This window comes from Acomys minous (assembly GCF_964271855.1).
Source record: "Acomys minous genome assembly, chromosome: 2".
In the NCBI taxonomy this organism is placed as follows: Eukaryota; Metazoa; Chordata; class Mammalia; order Rodentia; family Muridae; genus Acomys; species Acomys minous.
This window is the reverse complement of record NC_140484.1, coordinates 117,532,647-117,540,854: the sequence shown is the minus strand read 5'-3', so window position 1 is coordinate 117,540,854 and position 8,208 is coordinate 117,532,647. Positions and strand designations below refer to the sequence as shown.

General features: G+C 47.6%; 1 long non-coding RNA gene across 2 annotated transcripts; it reads right to left on the bottom strand.

Annotated features, from left to right (window-relative positions):
• Window positions 1–363: 363 nt before the first annotated feature.
• On the bottom strand, window positions 364–7,019 carry LOC311583106. Of its 2 annotated transcripts, none has more exons than XR_014774379.1 (3): window positions 6,976–7,019; window positions 2,063–2,181; window positions 364–457 (listed from the first exon to the last, which is right to left on the bottom strand). It is a non-coding gene; the product is annotated as an uncharacterized lncRNA (long non-coding RNA). The 2 variants fall into 2 exon arrangements; XR_014774380.1 differs by lacking the exon at window positions 6,976–7,019 and adding an exon at window positions 4,142–4,194.
• Between the last annotated feature and the right edge of the window lie 1,189 nt (window positions 7,020–8,208).

The following is an 8,208-nucleotide window of genomic DNA, read 5'->3' as shown; positions in this document are numbered from 1 at the left end:
CAGCTGGTCACCATCCACACGTCCATCACAGGAAGATGGTGAATGACAGTTTCTCCACAGTCTCACGGAGGCGCAGCTGTAGCTCATCCAATGCACGCTAGCTGGATGGCTAGTAAACACTAGCCAAGAGCTCCTGTGTTCTGGTGAAGAGGCTGGCTGGGAAACGGCTAAATTCAGGGTGGAGCCCGCCCTTGGTCATGGGGTGCAAGTCTCTGTGGCTGGTAAACTTTAGAGGCTAATGTTATTTGCTATCATCTTGACCCAAGTGGGCATAGAATTCTGAACAGGAATTTAGCAGATTTTTCACAAAGCATAGAACGCATCTTCTTCGTGTGAAGGCAGAATGTGGAGTAAGGCGAAAGGTGGGCCTCTGAGCATGCCCATGGGGATTGATTCCATTAACTGATGTGTGCAGATCCACCTTAGCTGTGAGAGGGGACCATCACCCGGGAGACGACTGTAAACGGAGAAACGAAGCTGAGCATTAGCATCTATTCATGGCTCTGCTTCCGTGTCATAGTAGATGTCATGTGACTTCCTTGCCACCTTGAACTGTGAGCTCAAATCAACTTCTCTTTTAGGTTGTTTTTTCATGTGTTTTATACCCTCTTCTGACTTGCACTGACATGCAGGAAGAGGAAAAAAAAAACCCCTAAGACAGGCCTCTACCCATATTGAACTGATGGTGTATAGCCCCCTTCCATGTCCTTAGTCACATGGGCCCCTGGATTACAAAGGGGAAGATTCCCAGAGTGCACAGTACATGCCAGACCCACTCTGCACGCTCACGGCAACTCTGGAGATGTACATGATCAGGTCAGGGATAAACTCAGAAGGATGAAGTGTGTGGTTTGAATGTGAAATGTCCCCAGTGAACTAACTCATGCCTGAATGTTTGGTTCCCTAGCTGGTGGCCCTGTTTTAGAAGGCTGTAGAACCTTCAAGAGGGGAAACCTCTGTGAAAGAAGAGGGTGGTCCCTGGAGACACCAGGACTCTGGGAAATCCAGTGAAGAAAGGTACAGGCATAAATGACCCAAAGAGAAAGAAGACTCTGTGTGTTACAGGTAGCAGAGCCGGAGGGGCTGGAATGCTCGAGGCTTATGGAGACTTATGGAGCCCAGATGATTCCACAGTAGCTCCAGATGCCAGACATCGAACTATCGGAGTTGGTGCAGTTTGGTCTTGCTTTGTCTCACGCTTCCCTTGATAAACCCCCTTTGATATGCCTTCTTTCCTTTTGAAATGGAAATGTTTACTCCGGGCCATTGTTTATTGGAATATATAATTTGTTTTTTTAAATTATTGTGTATGGATTACCTCTAGTCTCAGAAGACTACACAGACATTGGAGGTTGGAGTGGATGAACTTTATATTACGAGATGGCCGTGAGCCCATGGGGTCCAGGGACAGAGTGTCATGCTCTGGATGTGAAATGTCCCCTATGGGCAAATGCGTTTGAACATATGGTCCCCAGCTGTTAGTGCTGTTTAGGAGGTGGAGGCTGGTTATCGGGAGTTGGCCATGGGGGGTGGGAGGGTGGGGGGGTGGGGAGTGGGGGGGAGGGACAAGAAATGGGATTTGGTAGTTCAGCCTGACTTCCCATCAGCTCTCTGCATCCTGACTACATAGGCATGGTGATCAGCTTCTTCCACCATGTCTTCCCCACCATGACGGACTGTGTCTTTTCTAAAACCAAAGCCCAAATGAGCCTTCCCACCCTCCTTGGTTTTTTTTTTTTTCAGGCATTTTGTCATAGCAATAAGGAAACTAACTACTATGAGCATCACCCAGTGAAATGTGATTAGCCCACTTTTCAAGACTGGGATAGCTTGAGAATCCTTTGCTATCAAATATGCCAGGGTCCATTCATCGATTCATGTGTTAAATACACATCTATTGGTTGCCTACTCTGTGCTTGGGGCTAGACTAGCAGAGACGAACCGTACGGTGCATTAACCTGTGGACGCCATTCATGGTTTAACACCAACAGTCTAAGATGCCAGAGCCCACAGAGTCCACTGATGCCCCTGGGTGCTGCTCTCTGAGTAGAAGTGTACTCACCTATTCCTTTGGTGTTATCAGCTGTATACCTGAGGACTGGACTGTTTTGTGCCGTGCTGCGGCCCTTCTTTCAATTGTCATTAGTTGCATCTTTATTCTCCTCCTTAGCACATTCTGAGCTGGAGAAAAATGGCTCAGTAAGCACCTGTTGGAGCACTTGGAACTGTCCCAACTCTTTCGCTAATGGGGGTGTGTGTGGGGGGGTGAGGGCACGATGACAGACTGCTCACTTGTCTATGCAGCCTGCGAGCTCCTTCTGACCAGGCTCCTGGAAAGCACACCTCTGTACACACACCTCTACTGGGACAGAACCCGGTGGCCTTGCATCACCCTCCAGCTGAGGAGTAAACAGATGGCCTAAGATGTTACCAAAGGGGTTCCTAGTGGGAACAGGATTAAAGATCATTTAATTTTAGGCAAAGCTGTTGGGACACAGGCTTCCCCTAGACTAAGGGGCCCACCTTGAGCTCTGACCTCAGCTGACACTTCTTTGCCTGGGCTCAGGAGACACACAAAGGGCTACTCTCTAGTCTACTGAGAACCTTTCAATACGCCAAAAGGAACTCCATAGTTCAGAGCCCTCCCTAGCTCTGAAAAACTGTCTTACTACACATAGCAGCAGTTTTTAAAAAGCAACCTTAAATCACGAGGTCTAAATCCATGACAATGAACAAATACCTCGAATTTTCCCCTTTGCGGGTCTTTCTGCTGAAAACAAAACAAATCCTCAGTTACCTAATCCTGGCCACCCCTGTGCAGAACACTGAAGGCTAAAAACTTCAAAAACAGCCGTTCTCTCCTGTTTTCCATTCTGTTTTTGCCCCGCCAACCCCTCCCCCCCCCCCCACAGTCATGGGATGACCTCACCTGATTTTTATATAGAAAATTGAGTCCATCTGGTGTTGGCTTCCTCCAGCCCCCTCATCTCTACTTGAATGCAATCTGGGAACCCTTTGTCTCCCCTTTCCCTTCCCTCTGATTGTAAGGAAAATGAGCCCCCACCTTCTTTTCTCCCCTATTTAGTCTCTGTCCCCAAGGAGGAGGGAGTGCCCTCCTCACTCACAGACTGCCTTGACACAAAACCTGAGCCTCTTCCTGCACCTTGAAGTCCCCCAAAGTTCTTTCCTCTGGGAAATGAATTCCCACTCTATACAATTTTGACCCAAATTTTTTTTTTTTTTGAACTGTTTTCCCTTGGTTTTCATACCCGTGTCTGACTTCCGGTGAATTTTCTAAGTTAGATATTTCATCTTTTGCAAATAATGGAATGGACTGAAATCCTTATCTCTCTGATACCTAGAGCCTTCCTGTCTCTAAAGTGGATTCTCAGAGCTCAAGTCTGAGCATGGTTGTCTGTCCTTTAATCTGAGCATGGTTGTCTGTCCTTTACAAGACCCCCCAAAAAAGTATCTAGCATAAAAATGCCACGTGCCTTCTGACCTGGATGCCACCTTGCTGGAGGCCTGAAACAGGCCCTTAAAGACGTAGTGATACATTTCCCTAAAATTCATAGACCTATACTCTGTTCCATGCGGAATGAACCTATGACCCTCCGGCCGCCTCAGCCCTCACAGCACCTTCAGGGTTTGGGGTTCTCAGGAGCACTTACCTGAGGATCTTCCTTCCTTTGTGGACAACCTATACAAGGGGCACCCCCCCATCCATTTCTTTGGAGATATTTTGAATAACTTTAGGTGTCTATCTGCTGGTGTACTTTTGATTGTATTATTTTGATGGTTTTCAACTTTATTTTCATATTTTCAGTCCAAATTTGACCAATTCTTAGGATTTACCCAAGGTATCAAATTTAGGTCTTTGAAGTGTTTATCCTCCCCCCCCCATTTTACTGTTTAAAATTTGATTTATAGAACATGATACACGATAGCAAATTATAACACGCGAAGGGTCTGCCAAATTAACGAGACCTGCCCAGATAGTTAGGAGAAGGAAGAGGAGGAGACAAAAAGAACCATACGGTAGGAGGAGAGAGCCAATTCATTCAAGTGGTCACCATGGTTCCCCTATAAATGAATGGTTAAAAAAAAAGTGAAATAAAGGGGGGGGGCACCAAATACTTACCAATATAGCCAACCTTGTTTGCTTGCATTTTTTGTTTTTTGTTTTTGTTTTTTTACCTTTATGATTTTCCTCCCTTTCCTCCTCCACTGCCTTCCTGGGACCCACACCCACCAAGGCTGAGATAATTGAAAAGGCTGCTGGTAATACAAGCCTCTTCCCAGAAGAAGACAGGCACTCTTCAGGATAATAAAACCCGGGAGCTGTGCCAGCAGCATGGGCTAGCTGCTAGGTCTCAGATAACCCACCTGGAAGCCAGATGACCGCAATGGCCTGTTCCTCTATTGTATGGACCTGAAGCTGCCCACATCTCTCTAGCAGCCAAGCTGGGTGAAGCAGAGGCGTCCACACCAAAGGTCTAGGCCACAGACTGGCCCTGCATGCCAAGTTCACGACGACGAAGGGCTACAGTTTCAAGGAGAAGGGGGTAAAGCAATTGTGGCTTGGGGGATTCTTTGTGTTCGTAGGCAACAGACAGACAGGGAAGACCTGCTGAGGACAGCAAGGAGCACACATGTCCAGGAAGTGTGTATCAAATGCTGGCGGAGGGCTGGAGAGATGGCTCAGCGATTAAGAGCACTGACTACTCCTCCAGAGGACCCAGGTTCAATTCCCAGCACCCATGTGACAGCTCACAACTGTCTGTAACTCCAGTTCCAGGGGATCCGACGCCTTCACACAGACATACATGTATGCAGGCAAATCACCAATACATGTAAAATAAAAATAAATCTAAAAAAAAAAAAAGGCTGAAGGAAAGGCTCAAAAGCCATCCTCTTCCAGGCTGTAGGGTGAACTTCCTGCTACCTCCTAATTCCAACAGGTCAACTTCATTAAACACGCAGATAAAGACTGGGTGGAAGTAGCCTTCACTTAAACAAGAAAGCAAGATAGACTGGCTTATGCCCACAGCCACACAAAGGTGTGCTAAGGAATGAGACAGAAACTGATCGAACAGATGACAAGAAAAGCTGTTGAGTGCATGGTGCCAACATAGCCGAGCTGTGAAAGCAGTAACCTGAAGCAGACTGTGCAAAGGAAGCCGGGTGCCTGACCAGAGCTGGGGAAATGTCTGTATTTGGGGCCCAGGTACCTGCAGAGAGAAGGAAAAGGACAGGCCGCACAGTGCAGGAGTGTGAGCAGGACGGGTTTAACCCCTGGACAGGACACCGCTGTGCTCCAGATTCCCCGGTCAGCCCACACAGCCAGGGGACTGACCCTCCCTCCTTTTGCAGAAGACAGGAGATGAACAGGAATGGGATGGCGGAAGCCAGCCTGACGCTCAGGATGAGGCCGTCTTCCACCCTCCACATTCCAGTCTGAGACTGTCAATAGCCGTTCCCAGTTAAACCACTGAATTCATAGTTCCAAGTGACTGTGTGTGTGTGTGTGTGTGTGTGTGTGTGTGTGTGTGTGTGTGTGTGTGACATCAAAAGAGGATCGATAAACTGGGCCTGGTGGCGCACGCCTTTAATCCCAGCACTCGGAAAGCAGAGGCAGGCAGATCTTTGTGAGTTCTAGGCTAGCCTGGTCTACAGAGTGAGTCCAGGACAGTTAGGGCTAACACAGAGAAACACTGTCTCAAAAAAACAAAAGAAAGAAAGAAAGAGAGAGAGAAGGTAGGAGAGAGAAAGAAAGAAAGAGGAAAGGAAAGGAGAGAGAAGGAAGGAAGGAAGGAAGGAAGGAAGGAAGGAAGGAAGGAAGGAAGGAAGGACAAAGCCCAGCAGGGCAGGGGATGCGTGGCAGCCGGAGCCCGGAGCTGAGGCGGCTGGTCACAGTGCACCAGGAGTCAGGAAGCAGAGAGCGGGGTGGGACTACTGTGGCAGTTTGGATGAGAAATGTCCTCCATAGGCTTATATATTCTAACATGTTCCCCAGTTTTTGCTGTGATTTGGGAAAGGTGTAGAACCTCTCCGAATTATAGCCTTGCTGGAGGAAGTATGTCACTAGGGAACAGGCCTAACTTCCGGTTCCCTCTCCCTGCTCCCGCCACCTGTTTCTGGGTCTCCCTACCTTTATGGACTCTCTCTCTCTCTCTCTCTCCTTCTGGAACCATAAGCCAAGATAGCCTTTTCTCCACAAGTCACTTTTGCTCACAACGATTATTACAGCAACAACAAAAAAAGTAACAAATACAGCTCTAAAAACAAACAAACAAAAAACCTATAAGCCCCGCCTTCAGTGACCTACTTCCTCCAGTGAAACTCAGTGGCTCATAACCATCTACAATGAGATCTGGTGCCCTCTTCTGGTGAGCAGGCACACATGCGAGCAGAATGTGTATAAATAATAAATAAATATTTAAAAAAAAGAAAATAAAAGAAACTCATGCTCCTAAATATTACACATCCTGCCAAAACGGGGCCACCAGCTAAGGGCCAAGTGTTAAGTCACATTAGCCAGTGGGGAACCTTCCACGTTCAAACTGCAACAGTAGGTATGAACATACTGTGCAGAACAGTTAGAAACGGAGTTGAGGCAGCCTGTCCCCAGAGCAGTGAGGATAACAGAAGCTGGTTCAGGACAGCTAGGCTAGGGGACTGCTTACTTCCCCCGTAAGCCACAGAGCATCATTTGACTTCAAAAATTATAGACGTAGATTGCTCCAGTAAGAATAAATTACATTTTGAAAAGGAATTTGTCTGACATTCCTAAGAATTAAGTGTTTTGTGCATATGTGTGTGCTCTAGACAGAGAGGGACTAGAGCACGCTTTGCTCCTGTTAATTGCCTGCAGATGTGTAAATTTCTTCAGGGTATAAGGAAGGATGTCAGAAACCACAGCGTGTGACTGGCTGAAAGCTGCAACCCGCCCCCTCCCCAACCGCCCCATCCTACCTTCCAAGTTGAAAGGGCACAGCTGCCAGGGCCTGTGGAATTGCAACGTGGGGATCTTGCTATGCTTATTTGTATCTCATAGCCCTGAGCCAAGAGGCACCTGCCTTGGCAGCTAAACACAGTGAGTGTCAGGGGTAGAAGTCAGCCAGCCCTTCCACGCCACTGATGCTAAGTTCAGCTGGAAGGAGAGCTGATTATACACAGAGCAGTGGCACCTGGACTGGGGCCTCTGGGGGGAGGGGCGCAACTGGCTTTGGGAAGGACCTATCCCCGAGGGTGGAGCTAACTCCTTATCCTGTAACACTTCCTACACAAGCCTCTCAGGAGAGACACAAAAAGAAGCCATGAAACTAGTGGGTACCATTTCACTGAGTGACGGAATAGAGTGTGATGGTTGAATCACGTCTAGAAGAACTGCAAACGCATGCTTAAAGCACTGCTGTCCCACATTTGCTGGCATAGAGACTAGGCAAGCTCCTGGGTTATTAATTAGTGTCTTGACTCACTGCTTTTTTTTTTCACCTTTTTGTTTTAACCTGTGGATGTCTTTATTTTAAAGAAGTTTCTTGCCAAGCATGATGGTACATATGGGATCCCATGCCCAGGAGGCCGAGGCAGTAGGGTGTAGAGCCTAAAGACTCTCTGGACTCCATGACAAGCCCTGTCTCCAAAAAGAGGTCTGGGTGTGGTGGCACGTGTGTTGGTGTCACGGCACGTGGGGTGTGGAAGCACAGCTGGAGGATTGGAAGTTTGAAGTCTTCCTCGGCTACCTCATAATTTCTAGACCAGACTGGGCTGGTCCTGTCTTAAAACACAGAGTCAAATAAATAAATGTCGTTCTGAATTTAACAGTCTCTGACTTTTATTTTTGAAGATTTTATTGCTGGCCATGGTGGCGCACTCCTTTAATCCCAGCACTCGGGAGGCAGAGGCAGGCTGATCACTGTGAGTTCGAGGCCAGCCTGGTCTACAAAGTGAATCCAGGACAGCCAAGGCTACACAGAAAAAAATGTCTTGAAAAAAAAAATTTTTTTTATGTGTGTGTGTGTGTGTGTGTGTGTGTGTGTATGTGTGTGTGGTGTGCATGTATGTGTGTCTATGTATTCCATGAGTGTGCATGTGTGCACGCATGTGAATGTATGTGCACACAGAGCAGAGCCTTCAGTTCAGAAGTGAGTGTCAGAGCCCCTGGAACTGGAATTACAGGTATTTGTGGGTATCCAGTTGTTGGGA